We start from the raw sequence: 25,609 nt of genomic DNA, 5'->3' as shown, positions 1-25,609 counted from the left end.
AAAGGAGAAGGCGGAGCGGGAGGCAAAAAGCCTACAGCACCCGGTATTCCCAGGCGGTCTCCCATCCAAGTACTAACCAGGCCCGACCCTGCTTAGCTTCCGAGATCAGACGAGATCGGGCGCGTTCAGGGTGGTATGGCCGTAGACGCAGGAGGGGCCCGCGCGGTGCCTCTTGAGGCGCAGCTTCGCTGGCGCCTGCGCCTTACCGCCATGCCGGCGGCCAGCCCTCTCCGGCAGGGCCCTGCCGCCCGCCCAGGCAGGCGACAGGAGGCCTCGGGGACCCGGGGGTGGCGGAGTGGTGGGCCACCTCGCAGCCCAGGGCGGGCGGGACGCTCCAGGCCCGTCGGCGCTTGGCGCCCCGCCGCAGATCCCGCTCGACGCTCACAGGGACGCGGCCCCGGAGGCTTCAGGGCCCGGCGGCCGCGGTCCCTTGGGCATCCCCCCCTGCCCGCCCACGCGGAGTTAGGCGCAGCCCGGCCACGGCCGGGCCGGCCCTCCGGCCGGGCAGCAGCTGGCCCGAAGCCACTGGGAGCCACCATGGAGTGGGCACGGCCCCTTAGCCCCAGCAAGGCCCCCCCTTGCCCCCACGCCGCCCGCCGAGCACAGGACCCCGGCCCTGGTGGCCGGCAGGCCCGGAGAAGCGGCCCCGGCCCCCGCCCCCGCTCCCGCCCCCGGCCGTGGCGAAACGGCGGAGGGGGGGGCTTTTTCCGGAGGGAGCTGTGGAGAGACACACGGGCAGACAGGGGGCTGCGGCGCGGCTGGGCTCCGGTGGGGGCGGCCAAGTGCAGGTCGAGGGCCTCGCGGGCCGCACGGACGGCACCCCGGCCTGCGGCGGAGTCTGGGTCCGGGCCAGCCACCACGGGAGCGGCTGGGGTGGCGGCTGCCTTCCAGGGCCGCCTTCTGGCCGCCTGGCCGGCCAGGCCGGCGCGGAGCGCCCCCTCTGGCGCGCTGTGGTGGGAGGGGCCGGAGGAGGTGGGGCCTGCAGCGCTGCCCGGCGGGGGCGGAGGCGGCCTCGGCCGCGGGCCACTAAATGTCAAGGCGGAGCGGGAGGCAAAAAAGCCTACAGCACTCGGTATTCCCATGTGGTCTCCCATCCAGGTACGAAACAGGCCAGACCCTGATTAGCTTCCGAGATCAGACGAGGTGTGGTGCGTTCAGGGAGGTGTGGCCGTAGAATGCAGCGGGGGCCACGGTGTGCCTCTTGAGGCTTAGCTTCGCTGGTGCTGGCGACTTACCGCCAGCCCGGCAGCCAACCCTCTCCGGCGCGGCCCTGCCGTCCGCCCAGGCAAGCGACAGGAGGCCTCGAGGGCCCGGGGGTGGTGGAGTTGTGGGCGACTTCGCAGCTCAGGTCAGGCGGGACCCTCCGGGCCTGTAGGCGCTTGGCCCTCCGCCCCAGAGCCGCTCAACGCTCACAGGACTTGGCCCCGGAGGCTTAAGGGCCTGTGGCCCTCGGTCCCTTGTGCATTCCCCACCCTGTCAATCCACACAGTGCTAGGCGCAGCCCAGCCACGGCCTGGCCGGCCCGCCTGCCCAACGGCAGTTGGCCCGAAGCCACTGGGAGCCACCATTGAGCCGGCACGGCCCCTTAGACACAGCAACGCCACCCTTGCCCCCACGCCAACTGCCGAGCAAAGTTCCCGGCGCCTGGTGTCTAGCCAGCCCAGCGAACCGGTCCCAGCCCACGACCCCGCTCCCACTATCGGCCGTGGCGAAGTGGCAAAGGGTGGGCTTTTTCCGGAGGGAGCTGTGGAGAGACACACGGGCAGACAGGGGGCTGCGGCGCGGCTGGGCTCTGGTGGGGGCGGCCAAGTGCAGGTCGAGGGCTTCGTGGGCCGCACGGACGGCACCCCGGCCTGCGGCGGAGTCTGGGTCCGGGCCAGCCACCACGGGAGCGGCTGGGGTGGCGGCTGCCTTCCAGGGCCGCCTTCTGGCCGCCTGGCCGGCCAGGCCGGCGCGGAGCGCCCCCTCTGGCGCGCTGTGGTGGGAGGGGCCGGAGGAGGTGGGGCCTGCAGCGCTGCCCGGCGGGGGCGGAGGCGGCCTCGGCCGCGGGCCACTAAATGTCAAGGCGGAGCGGGAGGCAAAAAAGCCTACAGCACTCGGTATTCCCATGTGGTCTCCCATCCAGGTACGAAACAGGCCAGACCCTGATTAGCTTCCGAGATCAGACGAGGTGTGGTGCGTTCAGGGAGGTGTGGCCGTAGAATGCAGCGGGGGCCACGGTGTGCCTCTTGAGGCTTAGCTTCGCTGGTGCTGGCGACTTACCGCCAGCCCGGCAGCCAACCCTCTCCGGCGCGGCCCTGCCGTCCGCCCAGGCAAGCGACAGGAGGCCTCGAGGGCCCGGGGGTGGTGGAGTTGTGGGCGACTTCGCAGCTCAGGTCAGGCGGGACCCTCCAGGTCTGTAGGCGCTTGGCCCTCCGCCCCAGAGCCGCTCAACGCTCACAGGACTTGGCCCCGGAGGTTTAAGGGCCTGTGGCCCTCGGTCCCTTGTGCATTCCCCACCCTGTCAATCCACACAGTGCTAGGCGCAGCCCAGCCACGGCCTGGCCGGCCCGCCTGCCCAATGGCAGTTGGCCCGAAGCCACTGGGAGCCACCATTGAGCCGGCACGGCCCCTTAGACACAGCAACGCCACCCTTGCCCCCACGCCAACTGCCGAGCAAAGTTCCCGGCGCCTGGTGTCTAGCCAGCCCAGCGAACCGGTCCCAGCCCACGACCCCGCTCCCACTATCGGCCGTGGCGAAGTGGCAAAGGGTGGGCTTTTTCCGGAGGGAGCTGTGGAGAGACACACGGGCAGACAGGGGGCTGCGGCGCGGCTGGGCTCTGGTGGGGGCGGCCAAGTGCAGGTCGAGGGCTTCGTGGGCCGCACGGACGGCACCCCGGCCTGCGGCGGAGTCTGGGTCCGGGCCAGCCACCACGGGAGCGGCTGGGGTGGCGGCTGCCTTCCAGGGCCGCCTTCTGGCCGCCTGGCCGGCCAGGCCGGCGCGGAGCGCCCCCTCTGGCGCGCTGTGGTGGGAGGGGCCGGAGGAGGTGGGGCCTGCAGCGCTGCCCGGCGGGGGCGGGTGCGGGGGCAGAGGCAGCGGCCTCGGCCTCGGCCTCGGCCTCGGCCTAGGCCGCGGGCGACTAAAGGAGAAGGCGGAGCGGGAGGCAAAAAGCCTACAGCACCCGGTATTCCCAGGCGGTCTCCCATCCAAGTACTAACCAGGCCCGACCCTGCTTAGCTTCCGAGATCAGACGAGATCGGGCGCGTTCAGGGTGGTATGGCCGTAGACGTTAAGAGGGGCCCGCGGAGTGCCTCTTGAGGCCCAGCTTCGCTGGCGCTTGCGCCTCCCCGCCAGCCCGGCGGCCAGCCCGCCCCGGCAGGGCCCCGCCGCCCGCCCAGGCAGGGCAACGGCGGCCTCGGGTACCAGGGGGGTGGCGGAGGGTTCGGCGACCTCCCAGCCCAGGGCGGGCGGGACCCACCAAACCGTTCGGCGCTTGGCGCCCCGCCCCAGATCCCGCACGTCGCTCACAGGGACGTGGCCCCGGAGGCTTCAGGGCCCGGGGCCCGCGGTCCCTTGGGCCTCCCCTCTGCCCGCCCACGCGGCGCTAGGCGCAGCCCAGCCGCAGCCCGGGCCGGCCCTCCTGCCCGACGGCAGTCGGCCCTTAACCCACTGGGAGCCACCATTGAGTCGGCACGGCCCCTTAGCCCCAGCAAGGCCACCCTTGCCCCCACGCCACCCGCCGAGCACAGGACCCGGCGCCTTGTGGCCGGCCGGCCCGGAGCACCGGCCCCGGCCCCCGCCCCCGCTCCCGCCCCCGGCCGTGGCGAAACGGCGGAGGGGGGGCTTTTTCCGGAGGGAGCTGTGGAGAGACACACCGGCAGATAGGTGGCTGCGCCGGGGCTGGGCGCTGGTGGGGGCGGCCAGGTGCAGGTCAAGGGGCTCGCGGGCCGCACGGCCGGCACCCGGGCCTGAGGCGGAGTCTGGGTTCAGGCCAGCCACCCCGGGAGCGGCTGGGATGCGGCTGCCTTCCAGGGCCGCCTTCTGGCCGCCTGGCCGGCCAGGCAGGCGGAGAGCGCCCCCTCTGGCGCGCTGTGGTGGGAGGGGCCGGAGGAGGTGGGGCCTGCAGCGGTGCCCGGCGGGGGCGGGGGCGGGGGCGGGGGCGGAGGCGGCGGGCGACTAAAGGAGAAGGCGGAGCGGGAGGCAAAAAGCCTACAGCACCCGGTATTCCCAGGCGGTCTCCCATCCAAGTACTAACCAGGCCCGACCCTGCTTAGCTTCCGAGATCAGACGAGATCGGGCGCGTTCAGGGTGGTATGGCCGTAGACGCAGGAGGGGCCCGCGCGGTGCCTCTTGAGGCGCAGCTTCGCTGGCGCCTGCGCCTTACCGCCATGCCGGCGGCCAGCCCTCTCCGGCAGGGCCCTGCCGCCCGCCCAGGCAGGCGACAGGAGGCCTCGGGGACCCGGGGGTGGCGGAGTGGTGGGCCACCTCGCAGCCCAGGGCGGGCGGGACGCTCCAGGCCCGTCGGCGCTTGGCGCCCCGCCGCAGATCCCGCTCGACGCTCACAGGGACGCGGCCCCGGAGGCTTCAGGGCCCGGCGGCCGCGGTCCCTTGGGCATCCCCCCCTGCCCGCCCACGCGGAGTTAGGCGCAGCCCGGCCACGGCCGGGCCGGCCCTCCGGCCGGGCAGCAGCTGGCCCGAAGCCACTGGGAGCCACCATGGAGTGGGCACGGCCCCTTAGCCCCAGCAAGGCCCCCCCTTGCCCCCACGCCGCCCGCCGAGCACAGGACCCCGGCCCTGGTGGCCGGCAGGCCCGGAGAAGCGGCCCCGGCCCCCGCCCCCGCTCCCGCCCCCGGCCGTGGCGAAACGGCGGAGGGGGGGGCTTTTTCCGGAGGGAGCTGTGGAGAGACACACGGGCAGACAGGGGGCTGCGGCGCGGCTGGGCTCCGGTGGGGGCGGCCAAGTGCAGGTCGAGGGCCTCGCGGGCCGCACGGACGGCACCCCGGCCTGCGGCGGAGTCTGGGTCCGGGCCAGCCACCACGGGAGCGGCTGGGGTGGCGGCTGCCTTCCAGGGCCGCCTTCTGGCCGCCTGGCCGGCCAGGCCGGCGCGGAGCGCCCCCTCTGGCGCGCTGTGGTGGGAGGGGCCGGAGGAGGTGGGGCCTGCAGCGCTGCCCGGCGGGGGCGGAGGCGGCCTCGGCCGCGGGCCACTAAATGTCAAGGCGGAGCGGGAGGCAAAAAAGCCTACAGCACTCGGTATTCCCATGTGGTCTCCCATCCAGGTACGAAACAGGCCAGACCCTGATTAGCTTCCGAGATCAGACGAGGTGTGGTGCGTTCAGGGAGGTGTGGCCGTAGAATGCAGCGGGGGCCACGGTGTGCCTCTTGAGGCTTAGCTTCGCTGGTGCTGGCGACTTACCGCCAGCCCGGCAGCCAACCCTCTCCGGCGCGGCCCTGCCGTCCGCCCAGGCAAGCGACAGGAGGCCTCGAGGGCCCGGGGGTGGTGGAGTTGTGGGCGACTTCGCAGCTCAGGTCAGGCGGGACCCTCCAGGTCTGTAGGCGCTTGGCCCTCCGCCCCAGAGCCGCTCAACGCTCACAGGACTTGGCCCCGGAGGTTTAAGGGCCTGTGGCCCTCGGTCCCTTGTGCATTCCCCACACTGTCAATCCACACAGTGCTAGGCGCAGCCCAGCCACGGCCTGGCCGGCCCGCCTGCCCAATGGCAGTTGGCCCGAAGCCACTGGGAGCCACCATTGAGCCGGCACGGCCCCTTAGACACAGCAACGCCACCCTTGCCCCCACGCCAACTGCCGAGCAAAGTTCCCGGCGCCTGGTGTCTAGCCAGCCCAGCGAACCGGTCCCAGCCCACGACCCCGCTCCCACTATCGGCCGTGGCGAAGTGGCAAAGGGTGGGCTTTTTCCGGAGGGAGCTGTGGAGAGACACACGGGCAGACAGGGGGCTGCGGCGCGGCTGGGCTCTGGTGGGGGCGGCCAAGTGCAGGTCGAGGGCTTCGTGGGCCGCACGGACGGCACCCCGGCCTGCGGCGGAGTCTGGGTCCGGGCCAGCCACCACGGGAGCGGCTGGGGTGGCGGCTGCCTTCCAGGGCCGCCTTCTGGCCGCCTGGCCGGCCAGGCCGGCGCGGAGCGCCCCCTCTGGCGCGCTGTGGTGGGAGGGGCCGGAGGAGGTGGGGCCTGCAGCGCTGCCCGGCGGGGGCGGGTGCGGGGGCGGAGGCAGCGGCCTCGGCCTCGGCCTCGGCCTCGGCCTAGGCCGCGGGCGACTAAAGGAGAAGGCGGAGCGGGAGGCAAAAAGCCTACAGCACCCGGTATTCCCAGGCGGTCTCCCATCCAAGTACTAACCAGTCCCGACCCTGCTTAGCTTCCGAGATCAGACGAGATCGGGCGCGTTCAGGGTGGTATGGCCGTAGACGTTAAGAGGGGCCCGCGGAGTGCCTCTTGAGGCCCAGCTTCGCTGGCGCTTGCGCCTCCCCGCCAGCCCGGCGGCCAGCCCGCCCCGGCAGGGCCCCGCCGCCCGCCCAGGCAGGGCAACGGCGGCCTCGGGTACCAGGGGGGTGGCGGAGGGTTCGGCGACCTCCCAGCCCAGGGCGGGCGGGACCCACCAAACCGTTCGGCGCTTGGCGCCCCGCCCCAGATCCCGCACGTCGCTCACAGGGACGTGGCCCCGGAGGCTTCAGGGCCCGGGGCCCGCGGTCCCTTGGGCCTCCCCTCTGCCCGCCCACGCGGCGCTAGGCGCAGCCCAGCCGCAGCCCGGGCCGGCCCTCCTGCCCGACGGCAGTCGGCCCTTAACCCACTGGGAGCCACCATTGAGTCGGCACGGCCCCTTAGCCCCAGCAAGGCCACCCTTGCCCCCACGCCACCCGCCGAGCACAGGACCCGGCGCCTTGTGGCCGGCCGGCCCGGAGCACCGGCCCCGGCCCCCGCCCCCGCTCCCGCCCCCGGCCGTGGCGAAACGGCGGAGGGGGGGCTTTTTCCGGAGGGAGCTGTGGAGAGACACACCGGCAGATAGGTGGCTGCGCCGGGGCTGGGCGCTGGTGGGGGCGGCCAGGTGCAGGTCAAGGGGCTCGCGGGCCGCACGGCCGGCACCCGGGCCTGAGGCGGAGTCTGGGTTCAGGCCAGCCACCCCGGGAGCGGCTGGGATGCGGCTGCCTTCCAGGGCCGCCTTCTGGCCGCCTGGCCGGCCAGGCAGGCGGAGAGCGCCCCCTCTGGCGCGCTGTGGTGGGAGGGGCCGGAGGAGGTGGGGCCTGCAGCGGTGCCCGGCGGGGGCGGGGGCGGGGGCGGGGGCGGAGGCGGCGGGCGACTAAAGGAGAAGGCGGAGCGGGAGGCAAAAAGCCTACAGCACCCGGTATTCCCAGGCGGTCTCCCATCCAAGTACTAACCAGGCCCGACCCTGCTTAGCTTCCGAGATCAGACGAGATCGGGCGCGTTCAGGGTGGTATGGCCGTAGACGCAGGAGGGGCCCGCGCGGTGCCTCTTGAGGCGCAGCTTCGCTGGCGCCTGCGCCTTACCGCCATGCCGGCGGCCAGCCCTCTCCGGCAGGGCCCTGCCGCCCGCCCAGGCAGGCGACAGGAGGCCTCGGGGACCCGGGGGTGGCGGAGTGGTGGGCCACCTCGCAGCCCAGGGCGGGCGGGACGCTCCAGGCCCGTCGGCGCTTGGCGCCCCGCCGCAGATCCCGCTCGACGCTCACAGGGACGCGGCCCCGGAGGCTTCAGGGCCCGGCGGCCGCGGTCCCTTGGGCATCCCCCCCTGCCCGCCCACGCGGAGTTAGGCGCAGCCCGGCCACGGCCGGGCCGGCCCTCCGGCCGGGCAGCAGCTGGCCCGAAGCCACTGGGAGCCACCATGGAGTGGGCACGGCCCCTTAGCCCCAGCAAGGCCCCCCCTTGCCCCCACGCCGCCCGCCGAGCACAGGACCCCGGCCCTGGTGGCCGGCAGGCCCGGAGAAGCGGCCCCGGCCCCCGCCCCCGCTCCCGCCCCCGGCCGTGGCGAAACGGCGGAGGGGGGGGCTTTTTCCGGAGGGAGCTGTGGAGAGACACACGGGCAGACAGGGGGCTGCGGCGCGGCTGGGCTCCGGTGGGGGCGGCCAAGTGCAGGTCGAGGGCCTCGCAGGCCGCACGGACGGCACCCCGGCCTGCGGCGGAGTCTGGGTCCGGGCCAGCCACCACGGGAGCGGCTGGGGTGGCGGCTGCCTTCCAGGGCCGCATTCTGGCCGCATGTCCAGCCAGCTCGGCGGGGAGCGATCCCTCCGGCGCGCTGTGTTGGGAGGGACGTGAGGAGGTGAGGCCTGCAGCGGTGCTCAGCGGGGGCGGAGGCGGCCTCGGCCGCGGGCCACTAAATGTCAAGGCGGAGCGGGAGGCAAAAAAGCCTACAGCACTCGGTATTCCCATGTGGTCTCCCATCCAGGTACGAAACAGGCCAGACCCTGATTAGCTTCCGAGATCAGACGAGGTGTGGTGCGTTCAGGGAGGTGTGGCCGTAGAATGCAGCGGGGGCCACGGTGTGCCTCTTGAGGCTTAGCTTCGCTGGTGCTGGCGACTTACCGCCAGCCCGGCAGCCAACCCTCTCCGGCGCGGCCCTGCCGTCCGCCCAGGCAAGCGACAGGAGGCCTCGAGGGCCCGGGGGTGGTGGAGTTGTGGGCGACTTCACAGCTCAGGTCAGGCGGGACCCTCCAGGCCTGTAGGCGCTTGGCCCTCCGCCCCAGAGCCGCTCAACGCTCACAGGACTTGGCCCCGGAGGCTTAAGGGCCTGTGGCCCTCGGTCCCTTGTGCATTCCCCACCCTGTCAATCCACACAGTGCTAGGCGCAGCCCAGCCACGGCCTGGCCGGCCCGCCTGCCCAACGGCAGTTGGCCCGAAGCCACTGGGAGCCACCATTGAGCCGGCACGGCCCCTTAGACACAGCAACGCCACCCTTGCCCCCACGCCAACTGCCGAGCAAAGTTCCCGGCGCCTGGTGTCTAGCCAGCCCAGCGAACCGGTCCCAGCCCACGACCCCGCTCCCACTATCGGCCGTGGCGAAGTGGCAAAGGGTGGGCTTTTTCCGGAGGGAGCTGTGGAGAGACACACGGGCAGACAGGGGGCTGCGGCGTGGCTGGGCTATGGTGGGGGCGGCCAAGTGCAGGTCGAGGGCTTCGTGGGCCGCACGGACGGCACCCCGGCCTGCGGCGGAGTCTGGGTCCGGGCCAGCCACCACGGGAGCGGCTGGGGTGGCGGCTGCCTTCCAGGGCCGCCTTCTGGCCGCCTGGCCGGCCAGGCCGGCGCGGAGCGCCCCCTCTGGCGCGCTGTGGTGGGAGGGGCCGGAGGAGGTGGGGCCTGCAGCGCTGCCCGGCGGGGGCGGAGGCGGCCTCGGCCGCGGGCCACTAAATGTCAAGGCGGAGCGGGAGGCAAAAAAGCCTACAGCACTCGGTGTTCCCATGTGGTCTCCCATCCAGGTACGAAACAGGCCAGACCCTGATTAGCTTCCGAGATCAGACGAGGTGTGGTGCGTTCAGGGAGGTGTGGCCGTAGAATGCAGCGGGGGCCACGGTGTGCCTCTTGAGGCTTAGCTTCGCTGGTGCTGGCGACTTACCGCCAGCCCGGCAGCCAACCCTCTCCGGCGCGGCCCTGCCGTCCGCCCAGGCAAGCGACAGGAGGCCTCGAGGGCCCGGGGGTGGTGGAGTTGTGGGCGACTTCGCAGCTCAGGTCAGGCGGGACCCTCCAGGTCTGTAGGCGCTTGGCCCTCCGCCCCAGAGCCGCTCAACGCTCACAGGACTTGGCCCCGGAGGTTTAAGGGCCTGTGGCCCTCGGTCCCTTGTGCATTCCCCACCCTGTCAATCCACACAGTGCTAGGCGCAGCCCAGCCACGGCCTGGCCGGCCCGCCTGCCCAATGGCAGTTGGCCCGAAGCCACTGGGAGCCACCATTGAGCCGGCACGGCCCCTTAGACACAGCAACGCCACCCTTGCCCCCACGCCAACTGCCGAGCAAAGTTCCCGGCGCCTGGTGTCTAGCCAGCCCAGCGAACCGGTCCCAGCCCACGACCCCGCTCCCACTATCGGCCGTGGCGAAGTGGCAAAGGGTGGGCTTTTTCCGGAGGGAGCTGTGGAGAGACACACGGGCAGACAGGGGGCTGCGGCGCGGCTGGGCTCTGGTGGGGGCGGCCAAGTGCAGGTCGAGGGCTTCGTGGGCCGCACGGACGGCACCCCGGCCTGCGGCGGAGTCTGGGTCCGGGCCAGCCACCACGGGAGCGGCTGGGGTGGCGGCTGCCTTCCAGGGCCGCCTTCTGGCCGCCTGGCCGGCCAGGCCGGCGCGGAGCGCCCCCTCTGGCGCGCTGTGGTGGGAGGGGCCGGAGGAGGTGGGGCCTGCAGCGGTGCCCGGCGGGGGCGGGGGCGGGGGCGGGGGCGGAGGCGGCGGGCGACTAAAGGAGAAGGCGGAGCGGGAGGCAAAAAGCCTACAGCACCCGGTATTCCCAGGCGGTCTCCCATCCAAGTACTAACCAGGCCCGACCCTGCTTAGCTTCCGAGATCAGACGAGATCGGGCGCGTTCAGGGTGGTATGGCCGTAGACGCAGGAGGGGCCCGCGCGGTGCCTCTTGAGGCCCAGCTTCGCTGGCGCCTGCGCCTTACCGCCATGCCGGCGGCCAGCCCTCTCCGGCAGGGCCCTGCCGCCCGCCCAGGCAGGCGACAGGAGGCCTCGGGGACCCGGGGGTGGCGGAGTGGTGGGCCACCTCGCAGCCCAGGGCGGGCGGGACGCTCCAGGCCCGTCGGCGCTTGGCGCCCCGCCGCAGATCCCGCTCGACGCTCACAGGGACGCGGCCCCGGAGGCTTCAGGGCCCGGCGGCCGCGGTCCCTTGGGCATCCCCCCCTGCCCGCCCACGCGGAGTTAGGCGCAGCCCGGCCACGGCCGGGCCGGCCCTCCGGCCGGGCAGCAGCTGGCCCGAAGCCACTGGGAGCCACCATGGAGTGGGCACGGCCCCTTAGCCCCAGCAAGGCCCCCCCTTGCCCCCACGCCGCCCGCCGAGCACAGGACCCCGGCCCTGGTGGCCGGCAGGCCCGGAGAAGCGGCCCCGGCCCCCGCCCCCGCTCCCGCCCCCGGTCGTGGCGAAACGGCGGAGGGGGGGCTTTTTCCGGAGGGAGCTGTGGAGAGACACACGGGCAGACAGGGGGCTGCGGCGCGGCTGGGCTCCGGTGGGGGCGGCCAAGTGCAGGTCGAGGGCCTCGCGGGCCGCACGGACGGCACCCCGGCCTGCGGCGGAGTCTGGGTCCGGGCCAGCCACCACGGGAGCGGCTGGGGTGGCGGCTGCCTTCCAGGGCCGCATTCTGGCCGCATGGCCAGCCAGCTCGGCGGGGAGCGATCCCTCCGGCGCGCTGTGTTGGGAGGGACGTGAGGAGGTGAGGCCTGCAGCGGTGCTCAGCGGGGGCGGAGGCGGCCTCGGCCGCGGGCCACTAAATGTCAAGGCGGAGCGGGAGGCAAAAAAGCCTACAGCACTCGGTATTCCCATGTGGTCTCCCATCCAGGTACGAAACAGGCCAGACCCTGATTAGCTTCCGAGATCAGACGAGGTGTGGTGCGTTCAGGGAGGTGTGGCCGTAGAATGCAGCGGGGGCCACGGTGTGCCTCTTGAGGCTTAGCTTCGCTGGTGCTGGCGACTTACCGCCAGCCCGGCAGCCAACCCTCTCCGGCGCGGCCCTGCCGTCCGCCCAGGCAAGCGACAGGAGGCCTCGAGGGCCCGGGGGTGGTGGAGTTGTGGGCGACTTCGCAGCTCAGGTCAGGCGGGACCCTCCAGGCCTGTAGGCGCTTGGCCCTCCGCCCCAGAGCCGCTCAACGCTCACAGGACTTGGCCCCGGAGGCTTAAGGGCCTGTGGCCCTCGGTCCCTTGTGCATTCCCCACCCTGTCAATCCACACAGTGCTAGGCGCAGCCCAGCCACGGCCTGGCCGGCCCGCCTGCCCAACGGCAGTTGGCCCGAAGCCACTGGGAGCCACCATTGAGCCGGCACGGCCCCTTAGACACAGCAACGCCACCCTTGCCCCCACGCCAACTGCCGAGCAAAGTTCCCGGCGCCTGGTGTCTAGCCAGCCCAGCGAACCGGTCCCAGCCCACGACCCCGCTCCCACTCTCGGCCGTGGCGAAGTGGCAAAGGGTGGGCTTTTTCCGGAGGGAGCTGTGGAGAGACACACGGGCAGACAGGGGGCTGCGGCGCGGCTGGGCTCCGGTGGGGGCGGCCAAGTGCAGGTCGAGGGCTTCGTGGGCCGCACGGACGGCACCCCGGCCTGCGGCGGAGTCTGGGTCCGGGCCAGCCACCACGGGAGCGGCTGGGGTGGCGGCTGCCTTCCAGGGCCGCCTTCTGGCCGCCTGGCCGGCCATGCCGGCGCGGAGCGCCCCCTCTGGCGCGCTGTGGTGGGAGGGGCCGGAGGAGGTGGGGCCTGCAGCGCTGCCCGGCGGGGGCGGGGGCGGGGGCGGAGGCGGCGGGCGACTAAAGGAGAAGGCGGAGCGGGAGGCAAGAAGCCTACAGCACCCGGTATTCCCAGGCGGTCTCCCATCCAAGTACTAACCAGGCCCGACCCTGCTTAGCTTCCGAGATCAGACGAGTTCGGGCGCGTTCAGGGTGGTATGGCCGTAGACGTTAAGAGGGGCCCGCGGAGTGCCTCTTGAGGCCCAGCTTCGCTGGCGCTTGCGCCTCCCCGCCAGCCCGGCGGCCAGCCCGCCCCGGCAGGGCCCCGCCGCCCGCCCAGGCAGGGCAACGGCGGCCTCGGGTACCAGGGGGGTGGCGGAGGGTTCGGCGACCTCCCAGCCCAGGGCGGGCGGGACACACCAAACCGTTCGGCGCTTGGCGCCCCGCCCCAGATCCCGCACGTCGCTCACAGGGACGTGGCCCCGGAGGCTTCAGGGCCCGGGGCCCGCGGTCCCTTGGGCCTCCCCTCTGCCCGCCCACGCGGCGCTAGGCGCAGCCCCGCCACAGCCCGGGCCGGCCCTCCTGCCCGACGGCAGTCGGCCCTTAACCCACTGGGAGCCACCATTGAGTCGGCACGGCCCCTTAGCCCCAGCAAGGCCACCCTTGCCCCCACGCCACCCGCCGAGCACAGGACCCGGCGCCTTGTGGCCGGCCGGCCTGGAGCACCGGCCCCGGCCCCCGCCCCCGCTCCCGCCCCCGGCCGTGGCGAAACGGCGGAGGGGGGGCTTTTTCCGGAGGGAGCTGTGGAGAGACACACCGGCAGATAGGTGGCTGCGCCGGGGCTGGGCGCAAGTGGGGGCGGCCAGGTGCAGGTCAAGGGGCTCGCGGGCCGCACGGCCGGCACCCGGGCCTGAGGCGGAGTCTGGGTTCAGGCCAGCCACCCCGGGAGCGGCTGGGATGCGGCTGCCTTCCAGGGCCGCCTTCTGGCCGCCTGGCCGGCCAGGCCGGCGCGGAGCGCCCCCTCTGGCGCGCTGTGGTGGGAGGGGCCGGAGGAGGTGGGGCCTGCAGCGGTGCCCGGCGGGGGCGGGGGCGGGGGCGGGGGCGGAGGCGGCGGGCGACTAAAGGAGAAGGCGGAGCGGGAGGCAAAAAGCCTACAGCACCCGGTATTCCCAGGCGGTCTCCCATCCAAGTACTAACCAGGCCCGACCCTGCTTAGCTTCCGAGATCAGACGAGATCGGGCGCGTTCAGGGTGGTATGGCCGTAGACGCAGGAGGGGCCCGCGCGGTGCCTCTTGAGGCCCAGCTTCGCTGGCGCCTGCGCCTTACCGCCATGCCGGCGGCCAGCCCTCTCCGGCAGGGCCCTGCCGCCCGCCCAGGCAGGCGACAGGAGGCCTCGGGGACCCGGGGGTGGCGGAGTGGTGGGCCACCTCGCAGCCCAGGGCGGGCGGGACGCTCCAGGCCCGTCGGCGCTTGGCGCCCCGCCGCAGATCCCGCTCGACGCTCACAGGGACGCGGCCCCGGAGGCTTCAGGGCCCGGCGGCCGCGGTCCCTTGGGCATCCCCCCCTGCCCGCCCACGCGGAGTTAGGCGCAGCCCGGCCACGGCCGGGCCGGCCCTCCGGCCGGGCAGCAGCTGGCCCGAAGCCACTGGGAGCCACCATGGAGTGGGCACGGCCCCTTAGCCCCAGCAAGGCCCCCCCTTGCCCCCACGCCGCCCGCCGAGCACAGGACCCCGGCCCTGGTGGCCGGCAGGCCCGGAGAAGCGGCCCCGGCCCCCGCTCCCGCTCCCGCCCCCGGTCGTGGCGAAACGGCGGAGGGGGGGCTTATTCCGGAGGGAGCTGTGGAGAGACACACGGGCAGACAGGGGGCTGCGGCGCGGCTGGGCTCCGGTGGGGGCGGCCAAGTGCAGGTCGAGGGCCTCGCGGGCCGCACGGACGGCACCCCGGCCTGCGGCGGAGTCTGGGTCCGGGCCAGCCACCACGGGAGCGGCTGGGGTGGCGGCTGCCTTCCAGGGCCGCATTCTGGCCGCATGTCCAGCCAGCTCGGCGGGGAGCGATCCCTCCGGCGCGCTGTGTTGGGAGGGACGTGAGGAGGTGAGGCCTGCAGCGGTGCTCAGCGGGGGCGGAGGCGGCCTCGGCCGCGGGCCACTAAATGTCAAGGCGGAGCGGGAGGCAAAAAAGCCTACAGCACTCGGTATTCCCATGTGGTCTCCCATCCAGGTACGAAACAGGCCAGACCCTGATTAGCTTCCGAGATCAGACGAGGTGTGGTGCGTTCAGGGAGGTGTGGCCGTAGAATGCAGCGGGGGCCACGGTGTGCCTCTTGAGGCTTAGCTTCGCTGGTGCTGGCGACTTACCGCCAGCCCGGCAGCCAACCCTCTCCGGCGCGGCCCTGCCGTCCGCCCAGGCAAGCGACAGGAGGCCTCGAGGGCCCGGGGGTGGTGGAGTTGTGGGCGACTTCGCAGCTCAGGTCAGGCGGGACCCTCCAGGCCTGTAGGCGCTTGGCCCTCCGCCCCAGAGCCGCTCAACGCTCACAGGACTTGGCCCCGGAGGCTTAAGGGCCTGTGGCCCTCGGTCCCTTGTGCATTCCCCACCCTGTCAATCCACACAGTGCTAGGCGCAGCCCAGCCACGGCCTGGCCGGCCCGCCTGCCCAACGGCAGTTGGCCCGAAGCCACTGGGAGCCACCATTGAGCCGGCACGGCCCCTTAGACACAGCAACGCCACCCTTGCCCCCACGCCAACTGCCGAGCAAAGTTCCCGGCGCCTGGTGTCTAGCCAGCCCAGCGAACCGGTCCCAGCCCACGACCCCGCTCCCACTCTCGGCCGTGGCGAAGTGGCAAAGGGTGGGCTTTTTCCGGAGGGAGCTGTGGAGAGACACACGGGCAGACAGGGGGCTGCGGCGCGGCTGGGCTCCGGTGGGGGCGGCCAAGTGCAGGTCGAGGGCTTCGTGGGCCGCACGGACGGCACCCCGGCCTGCGGCGGAGTCTGGGTCCGGGCCAGCCACCACGGGAGCGGCTGGGGTGGCGGCTGCCTTCCAGGGCCGCCTTCTGGCCGCCTGGCCGGCCAGGCCGGCGCGGAGCGCCCCCTCTGGCGCGCTGTGGTGGGAGGGGCCGGAGGAGGTGGGGCCTGCAGCGCTGCCCGGCGGGGGCGGGGGCGGGGGCGGAGGCGGCGGGCGACTAAAGGAGAAGGCGGAGCGGGAGGCAAGAAGCCTACAGCACCCGGTATTCCCAGGCGGTCTCCCATCCAAGTACTAACCAGGCCCGACCCTGCTTAGCTTCCGAGATCAGACGAGTTCGGGCGCGTTCAGGGTGGTATGGCCGGAGACGTTAAGAGGGGCCCGCGGAGTGCCTCTTGAGGCCCAGCTTCGCTGGCGCTTGCGCCTCCCCGCCAGCCCGGCGGCCAGCCCGCCCCGGCAGGGCCCCGCCGCCCGCCCAGGCAGGGCAACGGCGGCCTCGGGTACCAGGGGGGTGGCGGAGGGTTCGGCGACCTCCCAGCCCAGGGCGGGCGGGACACACCAAACCGTTCGGCGCTTGGCGCCCCGCCCCAGATCCCGCACGTCGCTCACAGGGACGTGGCCCCGGAGGCTTCAGGGCCCGGGGCCCGCGGTCCCTTGGGCCTCCCCTCTGCCCGCCCACGCGGCGCTAGGCGCAGCCCAGCCACAGCCCGGGCCGGCCCTCCTGCCCGACGGCAGTCGGCCCTTAACCCACTGGGAGCCACCATTGAGTCGGCACGGCCCCTTAGCCCCAGCAAGGCCACCCTTGCCCCCACGCCACCCGCCGAGCACAGGACCCGGCGCCTTGTGGCCGGCCGGCCTGGAGCACCGGCCCCGGCCCCCGCCCCCGCTCCCGCCCCCGGCCGTGGCGAAACGGCGGAGGGGGGGCTTTTTCCGGAGGGAGCTGTGGAGAGACACACCGGCAGATAGGTGGCTGCGCCGGGGCTGGGCGCTAGTGGGGGCGGCCAGGTGCAGGTCAAGGGGCTCGCGGGCCGCACGGCCGGCACCCGGGCCTGAGGCGGAGTCTGGGTTCAGGCCAGCCACCCCGGGAGCGGCTGGGATGCGGCTGCCTTCCAGGGCCGCCTTCTGGCCGCCTGGCCGGCCAGGCAGGCGGAGAGCGCCCCCTCTGGCGCGCTGTGGTGGGAGGGGCCGGAGGAGGTGGGGCCTGCAGCGGTGCCCGGCGGGGGCGGGGGCGGGGGCGGGGGCGGAGGCGGCGGGCGACTAAAGGAGAAGGCGGAGCGGGAGGCAAAAAGCCTACAGCACCCGGTATTCCCAGGCGGTCTCCCATCCAAGTACTAACCAGGCCCGACCCTGCTTAGCTTCCGAGATCAGACGAGATCGGGCGCGTTCAGGGTGGTATGGCCGTAGACGCAGGAGGGGCCCGCGCGGTGCCTCTTGAGGCCCAGCTTCGCTGGCGCCTGCGCCTTACCGCCATGCCGGCGGCCAGCCCTCTCCGGCAGGGCCCTGCCGCCCGCCCAGGCAGGCGACAGGAGGCCTCGGGGACCCGGGGGTGGTGGAGTGGTGGGCCACCTTGCAGCCCAGGGCGGGCGGGACGCTCCAGGCCCGTCGGCGCTTGGCGCCCCGCCGCAGATCCCGCTCGACGCTCACAGGGACGCGGCCCCGGAGGCTTCAGGGCCCGGCGGCCGCGGTCCCTTGGGCATCCCCCCCTGCCCGCCCACGCGGAGTTAGGCGCAGCCCGGCCACGGCCGGGCCGGCCCTCCGGCCGGGCAGCAGCTGGCCCGAAGCCACTGGGAGCCACCATGGAGTGGGCACGGCCCCTTAGCCCCAGCAAGGCCCCCCCTTGCCCCCACGCCGCCCGCCGAGCACAGGACCCCGGCCCTGGTGGCCGGCAGGCCCGGAGAAGCGGCCCCGGCCCCCGCCCCCGCTCCCGCCCCCGGCCGTGGCGAAACGGCGGAGGGGGGGGCTTTTTCCGGAGGGAGCTGTGGAGAGACACACGGGCAGACAGGGGGCTGCGGCGCGGCTGGGCTCCGGTGGGGGCGGCCAAGTGCAGGTCGAGGGCCTCGCGGGCCGCACGGACGGCACCCCGGCCTGCGGCGGAGTCTGGGTCCGGGCCAGCCACCACGGGAGCGGCTGGGGTGGCGGCTGCCTTCCAGGGCCGCATTCTGGCCGCATGTCCAGCCAGCTCGGCTGGGAGCGATCCCTCCGGCGCGCTATGTTGGGAGGGACGTGAGGAGGTGAGGCCTGCAGCGGTGCTCAGCGGGGGCGGAGGCGGCCTCGGCCGCGGGCCACTAAATGTCAAGGCGGAGCGGGAGGCAAAAAAGCCTACAGCACTCGGTATTCCCATGTGGTCTCCCATCCAGGTACGAAACAGGCCAGACCCTGATTAGCTTCCGAGATCAGACGAGGTGTGGTGCGTTCAGGGAGGTGTGGCCGTAGAATGCAGCGGGGGCCACGGTGTGCCTCTTGAGGCTTAGCTTCGCTGGTGCTGGCGACTTACCGCCAGCCCGGCAGCCAACCCTCTCCGGCGCGGCCCTGCCGTCCGCCCAGGCAAGCGACAGGAGGCCTCGAGGGCCCGGGGGTGGTGGAGTTGTGGGCGACTTCGCAGCTCAGGTCAGGCGGGACCCTCCAGGCCTGTAGGCGCTTGGCCCTCCACCCCAGAGCCGCTCAACGCTCACAGGACTTGGCCCCGGAGGCTTAAGGGCCTGTGGCCCTCGGTCCCTTGTGCATTCCCCACCCTGTCAATCCACACAGTGCTAGGCGCAGCCCAGCCACGGCCTGGCCGGCCCGCCTGCCCAACGGCAGTTGGCCCGAAGCCACTGGGAGCCACCATTGAGCCGGCACGGCCCCTTAGACACAGCAACGCCACCCTTGCCCCCACGCCAACTGCCGAGCAAAGTTCCCGGCGCCTGGTGTCTAGCCAGCCCAGCGAACCGGTCCCAGCCCACGACCCCGCTCCCACTCTCGGCCGTGGCGAAGTGGCAAAGGGTGGGCTTTTTCCGGAGGGAGCTGTGGAGAGACACACGGGCAGACAGGGGGCTGCGGCGCGGCTGGGCTCCGGTGGGGGCGGCCAAGTGCAGGTCGAGGGCTTCGTGGGCCGCACGGACGGCACCCCGGCCTGCGGCGGAGTCTGGGTCCGGGCCAGCCACCACGGGAGCGGCTGGGGTGGCGGCTGCCTTCCAGGGCCGCCTTCTGGCCGCCTGGCCGGCCAGGCCGGCGCGGAGCGCCCCCTCTGGCGCGCTGTGGTGGGAGGGGCCGGAGGAGGTGGGGCCTGCAGCGCTGCCCGGCGGGGGCGGGGGCGGGGGCGGAGGCGGCGGGCGACTAAAGGAGAAGGCGGAGCGGGAGGCAAAAAGCCTACAGCACCCGGTATTCCCAGGCGGTCTCCCATCCAAGTACTAACCAGGCCCGACCCTGCTTAGCTTCCGAGATCAGACGAGATCGGGCGCGTTCAGGGTGGTATGGCCGTAGACGCAGGAGGGGCCCGCGCGGTGCCTCTTGAGGCCCAGCTTCGCTGGCGCCTGCGCCTTACCGCCATGCCGGCGGCCAGCCCTCTCCGGCAGGGCCCTGCCGCCCGCCCAGGCAGGCGACAGGAGGCCTCGGGGACCCGGGGGTGGCGGAGTGGTGGGCCACCTCGCAGCCCAGGGCGGGCGGGACGCTCCAGGCCCGTCGGCGCTTGGCGCCCCGCCGCAGATCCCGCTCGACGCTCACAGGGACGCGGCCCCGGAGGCTTCAGGGCCCGGCGGCCGCGGTCCCTTGGGCATCCCCCCCTGCCCGCCCACGCGGAGTTAGGCGCAGCCCGGCCACGGCCGGGCCGGCCCTCCGGCCGGGCAGCAGCTGGCCCGAAGCCACTGGGAGCCACCATGGAGTGGGCACGGCCCCTTAGCCCCAGCAAGGCCCCCCCTTGCCCCCACGCCGCCCGCCGAGCACAGGACCCCGGCCCTGGTGGCCGGCAGGCCCGGAGAAGCGGCCCCGGCCCCCGCCCCCGCTCCCGTCCCCGGCCGTGGCGAAACGGCGGAGGGGGGGGCTTTTTCCGGAGGGAGCTGTGGAGAGACACACGGGCAGACAGGGGGCTGCGGCGCGGCTGGGCTCCGGTGGGGGCAGCCAAGTGCAGGTCGAGGGCCTCGCGGGCCGCACGGACGGCACCCCGGCCTGCGGCGGAGTCTGGGTCCGGGCCAGCCACCACGGGAGCGGCTGGGGTGGCGGCTGCCTTCCAGGGCCGCATTCTGGCCGCATGTCCAGCCAGCTCGGCGGGGAGCGATCCCTCCGGCGCGCTGTGTTGGGAGGGACGTGAGGAGGTGAGGCCTGCAGCGGTGCTCAGCGGGGGCGGAGGCGGCCTCGGCCGCGGGCCACTAAATGTCAAGGCGGAGCGGGAGGCAAAAAAGCCTACAGCACTCGGTATTCCCATGTGGTCTCCCATCCAGGTACGAAACAGGCCAGACCCTGATTAGCTTCCGAGATCAGACGAGGTGTGGTGCGTTCAGGGAGGTGTGGCCATAGAATGCAGCGGGGGCCACGGTGTGCCTCTTGAGGCTTAGCTTCGCTGGTGCTGGCGACTTACCGCCAGCCCGGCAGCCAACCCTCTCCGGCGCGGCCCTGCCGTCCGCCCAGGCAAGCGACAGGAGGCCTCGAGGGCCCGGGGGTGGTGGAGTTGTGGGCGACTTCGCAGCTCAGGTCAGGCGGGACCCTCCAGGCCTGTAGGCGCTTGGCCCTCCGCCCCAGAGCCGCTCAACGCTCACAGGACTTGGCCCCGGAGGCTTAAGGGCCTGTGGCCCTCGGTCCCTTGTGCATTCCCCACCCTGTCAATCCACACAGTGCTAGGCGCAGCCCAGCCACGGCCTGGCCGGCCCGCCTGCCCAACGGCAGTTGGCCCGAAGCCACTGGGAGCCACCATTGAGCCGGCACGGCCCCTTAGACACAGCAACGCCACCCTTGCCCCCACGCCAACTGCCGAGCAAAGTTCCCGGCGCCTGGTGTCTAGCCAGCCCAGCGAACCGGTCCCAGCCCACGACCCCGCTCCCACTCTCGGCCGTGGCGAAGTGGCAAAGGGTGGGCTTTTTCCGGAGGGAGCTGTGGAGAGACACACGGGCAGACAGGGGGCTGCGGCGCGGCTGGGCTCCGGTGGGGGCGGCCAAGTGCAGGTCGAGGGCTTCGTGGGCCGCACGGACGGCACCCCGGCCTGCGGCGGAGTCTGGGTCCGGGCCAGCCACCACGGGAGCGGCTGGGGTGGCGGCTGCCTTCCAGGGCCGCCTTCTGGCCGCCTGGCCGGCCAGGCCGGCGCGGAGCGCCCCCTCTGGCGCGCTGTGGTGGGAGGGGCCGGAGGAGGTGGGGCCTGCAGCGCTGCCCGGCGGGGGCGGGGGCGGGGGCGGAGGCGGCGGGCGACTAAAGGAGAAGGCGGAGCGGGAGGCAAGAAGCCTACAGCACCCGGTATTCCCAGGCGGTCTCCCATCCAAGTACTAACCAGGCCCGACCCTGCTTAGCTTCCGAGATCAGACGAGTTCGGGCGCGTTCAGGGTGGTATGGCCGTAGACGTTAAGAGGGGCCCGCGGAGTGCCTCTTGAGGCCCAGCTTCGCTGGCGCTTGCGCCTCCCCGCCAGCCCGGCGGCCAGCCCGCCCCGGCAGGGCCCCGCCGCCCGCCCAGGCAGGGCAACGGCGGCCTCGGGTACCAGGGGGGTGGCGGAGGGTTCGGCGACCTCCCAGCCCAGGGCGGGCGGGACCCACCAAACCGTTCGGCGCTTGGCGCCCCGCCCCAGATCCCGCACGTCGCTCACAGGGACGTGGCCCCGGAGGCTTCAGGGCCCGGGGCCCGCGGTCCCTTGGGCCTCCCCTCTGCCCGCCCACGCGGCGCTAGGCGCAGCCCAGCCGCAGCCCGGGCCGGCCCTCCTGCCCGACGGCAGTCGGCCCTTAACCCACTGGGAGCCACCATTGAGTCGGCATGGCCCCTTAGCCCCAGCAAGGCCACCCTTGCCCCCACGCCACCCGCCGAGCACAGGACCCGGCGCCTTGTGGCCGGCCGGCCCGGAGCACCGGCCCCGGCCCCCGCCCCCGCTCCCGCCCCCGGCCGTGGCGAAACGGCGGAGGGGGGGCTTTTTCCGGAGGGAGCTGTGGAGAGACACACCGGCAGATAGGTGGCTGCGCCGGGGCTGGGCGCTAGTGGGGGCGGCCAGGTGCAGGTCAAGGGGCTCGCGGGCCGCATGGCCGGCACCCGGGCCTGAGGCGGAGTCTGGGTTCAGGCCAGCCACCCCGGGAGCGGCTGGGATGCGGCTGCCTTCCAGGGCCGCCTTCTGGCCGCCTGGCCGGCCAGGCAGGCGGAGAGCGCCCCCTCTGGCGCGCTGTGGTGGGAGGGGCCGGAGGAGGTGGGGCCTGCAGCGGTGCCCGGCGGGGGCGGGGGCGGGGGCGGGGGCGGAGGCGGCGGGCGACTAAAGGAGAAGGCGGAGCGGGAGGCAAAAAGCCTACAGCACCCGGTATTCCCAGGCGGTCTCCCATCCAAGTACTAACCAGGCCCGACCCTGCTTAGCTTCCGAGATCAGACGAGATCGGGCGCGTTCAGGGTGGTATGGCCGTAGACGCAGGAGGGGCCCGCGCGGTGCCTCTTGAGGCCCAGCTTCGCTGGCGCCTGCGCCTTACCGCCATGCCGGCGGCCAGCCCTCTCCGGCAGGGCCCTGCCGCCCGCCCAGGCAGGCGACAGGAGGCCTCGGGGACCCGGGGGTGGCGGAGTGGTGGGCCACCTCGCAGCCCAGGGCGGGCGGGACGCTCCAGGCCCGTCGGCGCTTGGCGCCCCGCCGCAGATCCCGCTCGACGCTCACAGGGACGCGGCCCCGGAGGCTTCAGGGCCCGGCGGCCGCGGTCCCTTGGGCATCCCCCCCTGCCCGCCCACGCGGAGTTAGGCGCAGCCCGGCCACGGCCGGGCCGGCCCTCCGGCCGGGCAGCAGCTGGCCCGAAGCCACTGGGAGCCACCATGGAGTGGGCACGGCCCCTTAGCCCCAGCAAGGCCCCCCCTTGCCCCCACGCCGCCCGCCGAGCACAGGACCCCGGCCCTGGTGGCCGGCAGGCCCGGAGAAGCGGCCCCGGCCCCCGCCCCCGCTCCCGCCCCCGGCCGTGGCGAAACGGCGGAGGGGGGGGCTTTTTCCGGAGGGAGCTGTGGAGAGACACACGGGCAGACAGGGGGCTGCGGCGCGGCTGGGCTCCGGTGGGGGCGGCCAAGTGCAGGTCGAGGGCCTCGCGGGCCGCACGGACGGCACCCCGGCCTGCGGCGGAGTCTGGGTCCGGGCCAGCCACCACGGGAGCGGCTGGGGTGGCGGCTGCCTTCCAGGGCCGCATTCTGGCCGCATGTCCAGCCAGCTCGGCGGGGAGCGATCCCTCCGGCGCGCTGTGTTGGGAGGGACGTGAGGAGGTGAGGCCTGCAGCGGTGCTCAGCGGGGGCGGAGGCGGCCTCGGCCGCGGGCCACTAAATGTCAAGGCGGAGCGGGAGGCAAAAAAGCCTACAGCACTCGGTATTCCCATGTGGTCTCCCATCCAGGTACGAAACAGGCCAGACCCTGATTAGCTTCCGAGATCAGACGAGGTGTGGTGCGTTCAGGGAGGTGTGGCCGTAGAATGCAGCGGGGGCCACGGTGTGCCTCTTGAGGCTTAGCTTCGCTGGTGCTGGCGACTTACCGCCAGCCCGGCAGCCAACCCTCTCCGGCGCGGCCCTGCCGTCCGCCCAGGCAAGCGACAGGAGGCCTCGAGGGCCCGGGGGTGGTGGAGTTGTGGGCGACTTCGCAGCTCAGGTCAGGCGGGACCCTCCAGGCCTGTAGGCGCTTGGCCCTCCGCCCCAGAGCCGCTCAACGCTCACAGGACTTGGCCCCGGAGGCTTAAGGGCCTGTGGCCCTCGGTCCCTTGTGCATTCCCCACCCTGTCAATCCACACAGTGCTAGGCGCAGCCCAGCCACGGCCTGGCCGGCCCGCCTGCCCAACGGCAGTTGGCCCGAAGCCACTGGGAGCCACCATTGAGCCGGCACGGCCCCTTAGACACAGCAACGCCACCCTTGCCCCCACGCCAACTGCCGAGCAAAGTTCCCGGCGCCTGGTGTCTAGCCAGCCCAGCGAACCGGTCCCAGCCCACGACCCCGCTCCCACTCTCGGCCGTGGCGAAGTGGCAAAGGGTGGGCTTTTTCCGGAGGGAGCTGTGGAGAGACACACGGGCAGACAGGGGGCTGCAGCGTGGCTGGGCTCCGGTGGGGGCGGCCAAGTGCAGGTCGAGGGCTTCGTGGGCCGCACGGACGGCACCCCGGCCTGCGGCGGAGTCTGGGTCCGGGCCAGCCACCATGGGAGCGGCTGGGGTGGCGGCTGCCTTCCAGGGCCGCCTTCTGGCCGCCTGGCCGGCCAGGCCGGCGCGGAGCGCCCCCTCTGGCGCGCTGTGGTGGGAGGGGCCGGAGGAGGTGGGGCCTGCAGCGCTGCCCGGCGGGGGCGGGGGCGGGGGCGGAGGCGGCGGGCGACTAAAGGAGAAGGCGGAGCGGGAGGCAAGAAGCCTACAGCACCCGGTATTCCCAGGCGGTCTCCCAATCAAGTACTAACCAGGCCCGACCCTGCTTAGCTTCCGAGATCAGACGAGTTCGGGCGCGTTCAGGGTGGTATGGCCGTAGACGTTAAGAGGGGCCCGCGGAGTGCCTCTTGAGGCCCAGCTTCGCTGGCGCTTGCGCCTCCCCGCCAGCCCGGCGGCCAGCCCGCCCCGGCAGGGCCCCGCCGCCCGCCCAGGCAGGGCAACGGCGGCCTCGGGTACCAGGGGGGTGGCCGAGGGTTCGGCGACCTCCCAGCCCAGGGCGGGCGGGACCCACCAAACCGTTCGGCGCTTGGCGCCCCGCCCCAGATCCCGCACGTCGCTCACAGGGACGTGGCCCCGGAGGCTTCAGGGCCCGGGGCCCGCGGTCCCTTGGGCCTCCCCTCTGCCCGCCCACGCGGCGCTAGGCGCAGCCCAGCCGCAGCCCGGGCCGGCCCTCCTGCCCGACGGCAGTCGGCCCTTAACCCACTGGGAGCCACCATTGAGTCGGCACGGCCCCTTAGCCCCAGCAAGGCCACCCTTGCCCCCACGCCACCCGCCGAGCACAGGACCCGGCGCCTTGTGGCCGGCCGGCCCGGAGCACCGGCCCCGGCCCCCGCCCCCGCTCCCGCCCCCGGCCGTGGCGAAACGGCGGAGGGGGGGCTTTTTCCGGAGGGAGCTGTGGAGAGACACACCGGCAGATAGGTGGCTGCGCCGGGGCTGGGCGCTAGTGGGGGCGGCCAGGTGCAGGTCAAGGGGCTCGCGGGCCGCACGGCCGGCACCCGGGCCTGAGGCGGAGTCTGGGTTCAGGCCAGCCACCCCGGGAGCGGCTGGGATGCGGCTGCCTTCCAGGGCCGCCTTCTGGCCGCCTGGCCGGCCAGGCAGGCGGAGAGCGCCCCCTCTGGCGCGCTGTGGTGGGAGGGGCCGGAGGAGGTGGGGCCTGCAGCGGTGCCCGGCGGGGGCGGGGGCGGGGGCGGGGGCGGAGGCGGCGGGCGACTAAAGGAGAAGGCGGAGCGGGAGGCAAAAAGCCTACAGCACCCGGTATTCCCAGGCGGTCTCCCATCCAAGTACTAACCAGGCCCGACCCTGCTTAGCTTCCGAGATCAGACGAGATCGGGCGCGTTCAGGGTGGTATGGCCGTAGACGCAGGAGGGGCCCGCGCGGTGCCTCTTGAGGCCCAGCTTCGCTGGCGCCTGCGCCTTACCGCCATGCCGGCGGCCAGCCCTCTCCGGCAGGGCCCTGCCGCCCGCCCAGGCAGGCGACAGGAGGCCTCGGGGACCCGGGGGTGGCGGAGTGGTGGGCCACCTCGCAGCCCAGGGCGGGCGGGACGCTCCAGGCCCGTCGGCGCTTGGCGCCCCGCCGCAGATCCCGCTCGACGCTCACAGGGACGCGGCCCCGGAGGCTTCAGGGCCCGGCGGCCGCGGTCCCTTGGGCATCCCCCCCTGCCCGCCCACGCGGAGTTAGGCGCAGCCCGGCCACGGCCGGGCCGGCCCTCCGGCCGGGCAGCAGCTGGCCCGAAGCCACTGGGAGCCACCATGGAGTGGGCACGGCCCCTTAGCCCCAGCAAGGCCCCCCCTTGCCCCCACGCCGCCCGCCGAGCACAGGACCCCGGCCCTGGTGGCCGGCAGGCCCGGAGAAGCGGCCCCGGCCCCCGCCCCCGCTCCCGCCCCCGGCCGTGGCGAAACGGCGGAGGGGGGGGCTTTTTCCGGAGGGAGCTGTGGAGAGACACACGGGCAGACAGGGGGCTGCGGCGCGGCTGGGCTCCGGTGGGGGCAGCCAAGTGCAGGTCGA

The 25,609-nt window shown here is 73.8% G+C and overlaps 15 non-coding genes and 10 pseudogenes across 15 annotated transcripts; all 25 read right to left on the bottom strand.

Annotated features, from left to right (window-relative positions):
• Positions 1-28: 28 nt before the first annotated feature.
• Positions 29-147, bottom strand: LOC133080580 (5S ribosomal RNA). The gene has a single exon (XR_009698546.1). It is a non-coding gene; the product is annotated as a 5S ribosomal RNA (ribosomal RNA).
• Positions 148-1,057: 910 nt separating this feature from the next.
• LOC133076300 (5S ribosomal RNA) lies at positions 1,058-1,176 on the bottom strand (annotated as a pseudogene).
• A 908-nt stretch (positions 1,177-2,084) lies between these two features.
• LOC133076293 (5S ribosomal RNA) lies at positions 2,085-2,203 on the bottom strand (annotated as a pseudogene).
• Positions 2,204-3,149: 946 nt separating this feature from the next.
• Positions 3,150-3,268, bottom strand: LOC133080576 (5S ribosomal RNA). The gene has a single exon (XR_009698545.1). It is a non-coding gene; the product is annotated as a 5S ribosomal RNA (ribosomal RNA).
• Positions 3,269-4,186: 918 nt separating this feature from the next.
• On the bottom strand, positions 4,187-4,305 carry LOC133080571 (5S ribosomal RNA). The gene has a single exon (XR_009698544.1). It is a non-coding gene; the product is annotated as a 5S ribosomal RNA (ribosomal RNA).
• Positions 4,306-5,215: 910 nt separating this feature from the next.
• On the bottom strand, positions 5,216-5,334 carry LOC133076287 (5S ribosomal RNA; annotated as a pseudogene).
• A 946-nt stretch (positions 5,335-6,280) lies between these two features.
• LOC133104650 (5S ribosomal RNA) lies at positions 6,281-6,399 on the bottom strand. Its single transcript, XR_009703683.1, has one exon. It is a non-coding gene; the product is annotated as a 5S ribosomal RNA (ribosomal RNA).
• A 918-nt stretch (positions 6,400-7,317) lies between these two features.
• Positions 7,318-7,436, bottom strand: LOC133080565 (5S ribosomal RNA). Its single transcript, XR_009698541.1, has one exon. It is a non-coding gene; the product is annotated as a 5S ribosomal RNA (ribosomal RNA).
• A 910-nt stretch (positions 7,437-8,346) lies between these two features.
• LOC133076282 (5S ribosomal RNA) lies at positions 8,347-8,465 on the bottom strand (annotated as a pseudogene).
• Positions 8,466-9,373: 908 nt separating this feature from the next.
• On the bottom strand, positions 9,374-9,492 carry LOC133078688 (5S ribosomal RNA; annotated as a pseudogene).
• Positions 9,493-10,408: 916 nt separating this feature from the next.
• Positions 10,409-10,527, bottom strand: LOC133080561 (5S ribosomal RNA). The gene has a single exon (XR_009698539.1). It is a non-coding gene; the product is annotated as a 5S ribosomal RNA (ribosomal RNA).
• A 909-nt stretch (positions 10,528-11,436) lies between these two features.
• LOC133076278 (5S ribosomal RNA) lies at positions 11,437-11,555 on the bottom strand (annotated as a pseudogene).
• Positions 11,556-12,465: 910 nt separating this feature from the next.
• LOC133104301 (5S ribosomal RNA) lies at positions 12,466-12,584 on the bottom strand. Its single transcript, XR_009703519.1, has one exon. It is a non-coding gene; the product is annotated as a 5S ribosomal RNA (ribosomal RNA).
• A 918-nt stretch (positions 12,585-13,502) lies between these two features.
• Positions 13,503-13,621, bottom strand: LOC133080555 (5S ribosomal RNA). The gene has a single exon (XR_009698537.1). It is a non-coding gene; the product is annotated as a 5S ribosomal RNA (ribosomal RNA).
• Positions 13,622-14,530: 909 nt separating this feature from the next.
• Positions 14,531-14,649, bottom strand: LOC133076273 (5S ribosomal RNA; annotated as a pseudogene).
• Positions 14,650-15,559: 910 nt separating this feature from the next.
• On the bottom strand, positions 15,560-15,678 carry LOC133104901 (5S ribosomal RNA). The gene has a single exon (XR_009703769.1). It is a non-coding gene; the product is annotated as a 5S ribosomal RNA (ribosomal RNA).
• Positions 15,679-16,596: 918 nt separating this feature from the next.
• Positions 16,597-16,715, bottom strand: LOC133080549 (5S ribosomal RNA). Its single transcript, XR_009698532.1, has one exon. It is a non-coding gene; the product is annotated as a 5S ribosomal RNA (ribosomal RNA).
• Positions 16,716-17,625: 910 nt separating this feature from the next.
• On the bottom strand, positions 17,626-17,744 carry LOC133076269 (5S ribosomal RNA; annotated as a pseudogene).
• A 910-nt stretch (positions 17,745-18,654) lies between these two features.
• On the bottom strand, positions 18,655-18,773 carry LOC133080544 (5S ribosomal RNA). Its single transcript, XR_009698531.1, has one exon. It is a non-coding gene; the product is annotated as a 5S ribosomal RNA (ribosomal RNA).
• A 910-nt stretch (positions 18,774-19,683) lies between these two features.
• Positions 19,684-19,802, bottom strand: LOC133078697 (5S ribosomal RNA; annotated as a pseudogene).
• Positions 19,803-20,712: 910 nt separating this feature from the next.
• Positions 20,713-20,831, bottom strand: LOC133104297 (5S ribosomal RNA). The gene has a single exon (XR_009703518.1). It is a non-coding gene; the product is annotated as a 5S ribosomal RNA (ribosomal RNA).
• Positions 20,832-21,749: 918 nt separating this feature from the next.
• LOC133080542 (5S ribosomal RNA) lies at positions 21,750-21,868 on the bottom strand. The gene has a single exon (XR_009698529.1). It is a non-coding gene; the product is annotated as a 5S ribosomal RNA (ribosomal RNA).
• Positions 21,869-22,778: 910 nt separating this feature from the next.
• Positions 22,779-22,897, bottom strand: LOC133076264 (5S ribosomal RNA; annotated as a pseudogene).
• Positions 22,898-23,807: 910 nt separating this feature from the next.
• LOC133104749 (5S ribosomal RNA) lies at positions 23,808-23,926 on the bottom strand. Its single transcript, XR_009703720.1, has one exon. It is a non-coding gene; the product is annotated as a 5S ribosomal RNA (ribosomal RNA).
• Positions 23,927-24,844: 918 nt separating this feature from the next.
• Positions 24,845-24,963, bottom strand: LOC133080537 (5S ribosomal RNA). The gene has a single exon (XR_009698528.1). It is a non-coding gene; the product is annotated as a 5S ribosomal RNA (ribosomal RNA).
• Between the last annotated feature and the right edge of the window lie 646 nt (positions 24,964-25,609).

This window comes from Eubalaena glacialis, chromosome 1, assembly GCF_028564815.1.
Source record: "Eubalaena glacialis isolate mEubGla1 chromosome 1, mEubGla1.1.hap2.+ XY, whole genome shotgun sequence".
Classification (NCBI taxonomy): domain Eukaryota; kingdom Metazoa; phylum Chordata; class Mammalia; order Artiodactyla; family Balaenidae; genus Eubalaena; species Eubalaena glacialis.
This window is presented reverse-complemented; position numbering and strand designations above follow the sequence as displayed.